This window comes from Poromitra crassiceps, assembly GCF_964638095.1.
Source record: "Poromitra crassiceps genome assembly, chromosome: 19".
In the NCBI taxonomy this organism is placed as follows: Eukaryota; Metazoa; Chordata; class Actinopteri; order Beryciformes; family Melamphaidae; genus Poromitra; species Poromitra crassiceps.
In genome coordinates, this window is record NC_139646.1 from 17832817 (window position 1) to 17835316 (window position 2500).

General features: G+C 44.8%; 1 protein-coding gene across 1 annotated transcript in view; it reads left to right on the top strand.

Moving 5' to 3' along the window:
- Nucleotides 1-1901: 1901 nt before the first annotated feature.
- Nucleotides 1902-2500, top strand: part of sh3pxd2aa (SH3 and PX domains 2Aa) — a gene marked incomplete at its 3' end in the record, with an annotated part of 91879 nt that continues 91280 nt past the window's right edge. Inside the window, exon 1 of the mRNA XM_083656271.1 lies at nt 1902-1988. The remainder of the gene's footprint in view (nt 1989-2500) is intronic.

Sequence of the window (2500 nt, forward strand, 5' to 3'; positions counted from 1 at the left end):
AGCGTGTGAGCATTTTAAACGACGGGCCTATACATACATGCATGCATGCATAACTTCACCGTCTCGTCTCGCACCCCCACTATATTGAGCTATGCCTTCGGTGCGAGTTGGCTGGCTCATTAAATATAGATGGCTAGATGATGGTGGAATAGACAGACATATGATCCTCTCTTTGATTGTAGTTGAGCTTTGTCAACGAGCAGACAGGGAGAGAACATGTTGGTCCAAAGTGAGCTGAACGCTTCATCGCTCAGATTTAATCAGGTCACTTCAAAAAGCACTAGAGATCAAGTGATGATTTTAGAGCCTGATTTTTAGGTCCGATACCGATATTAGGGAGTCAAAAAATTCCAATATCGATATATTTTGTATACAGTGTGTACATACATATATGTAGATAAATAAATAAAAATTTGCAATGATCCTTCAAATATCAAACATTTAAGTTAAGTTAAGTTAGTTATCCTTTATTTATCCCCTTGGGGGGGAAATAGCGCCCGGGGACCAACTCCAGTTCTTTTGCCAGTGCCTTGGTCAGGGGGCACTGACAGGAGTATTAACCCTAACATACATGTCTTTGATGGTGGGAGGAAACCGGAGCACCCGGAGAAAACCCACACGGACACGGGGAGAACATGCAAACTCCACACAGAAAGGACCTGGGACGGACCGGGGTTCGAACCCGGGACCTTCTTGCTGTAAGGCAACAGTGTTAACCACTGAGCCACGTCCATTTGTGACTTCTGACAAGATAAACCCTTTTGGGGGGATCCGGATTCGGATGAAAAATCATTGCTGACCCCTCTCATGTCTTGTATTCAGAATACGAACTGCTTCCATCTGGCAGGCGTTACAGAGTCCCAACCAAGAACAAGAAAAGATACCTCAACAGATATAAAAACTCTTTCATCCCACTATCAGTCAATCTCCTAAACTCAGGTCATAAGTGATTGTACTTGTAAGGGATTAATGTCTGCACTTTAATTGTATGTTTGCACATGTTGGCACTAGTGTGCTATGCACTACTTGTTTTTTGTTATTTTTTGTTTTGTTATGGCACTGTTGTACTGTATGTGGCAGTCTGTATGTCCAAGACAAATAAAATAATCTTGAATCTTGAATCTTGAATTCCTCACCGTACAATTCGGATTCCTCACCGTAAAAACCCTTCAGATTCCTCACCGTATAAACCCCTAAGTCATCCAAGTTGGGAAGCGACAAATTAAGTCACTAAAAGGGTGTTTTCTCACTGGCGCCCCGGTACCATTCCCGAGCACACTTGTCCCCAAATTGACCCCAGTTTCGGAACATTTGACGAGTGTGAACGGTGTGCGTTCTGTTCCGTTGGTCTCAATTCATTTCTGGAAATTAGATCTTCCTTTTGCGGGGATTCTCTATCCTAGCCCATATAGGTGCCGCCCTCTCGCCTAAAGAGGAGCGCCACCTTACAAAGGAGTCATACGCCAAAGTACTTGCCATGCACGCCATTTGCTAAATAAAGTCTCTTGTTAAACCTTACCGACCGGTCTCTCATGATTGAAATGTAATGGACACCGGATATATAGCAGTTTAACAATCAACTCTATTATCCAAAATGACATCAGTGCACCGAAACAGTCAACTTCACTGGGAATTAAAAAAATGATCAATAAATATATTTACTATCGGTGGTAGTCCAATATAGCGGTTTGGGCTCTAGATTTTACTGTCGGCTCGTACAACCTTTTTGATTCACAGTTGTTTTCCCATTCTCTCTCTCTCTCTCTCCCCCTCTCTCTCTATCCTCTCTCTCCCTCTCTCTCTCTCTCTCTCCCTCTCTCTCTCTTCCTCTCTCGCTCTCTCTCCCTCTCTCTCTCTCTCTCTCTCTCTCTCCCTCTCCCTCTCTCTCTCTGCAGGCACTGGTGCGACTCCCCCCCTCAGATTTCTCAGAGCGAGGAGGTGCTGCGCTTCTTTGAGACTAAATCTGAGGACGTCAACCCGCCAGTGGAGTAAGTATCATAATACATACAGTACGCACACATACCGTCTTATGCATACAGATTAGATACACACACGAACGCAAACACACACACACACACACACACACACACACACACACACACTCACACACACCGTCATTAAACGCATACACACACACAGCACACACACATGTAAGCATATTATTCACATGGCATACATACATTAAACATGACACATTTTAAACAGTGATGACGTCTATGATAATCACGTTTGATCCCATGTGCGAGACTACAGTGTGCACAATAACCCCGCTGTTAATCCACACGATCCAGGCATTCCAGGCATGTCATGTTTCACACTGAGCCCAGAGTCCTGCATGATGATATAGTTTGTGCTCTGCGCCTCCTCCTGGAGGAGCTCCATCTCTGTGACTTGGTTAAACCCTGCTAGCAGGCGAGTCAGAGGGGGACACACAGAGGAGGTGATGGATGTGAGAGTGGGAGGAGGAGAATGACTTGTCTCATAGCAGGAGATAGCCCCT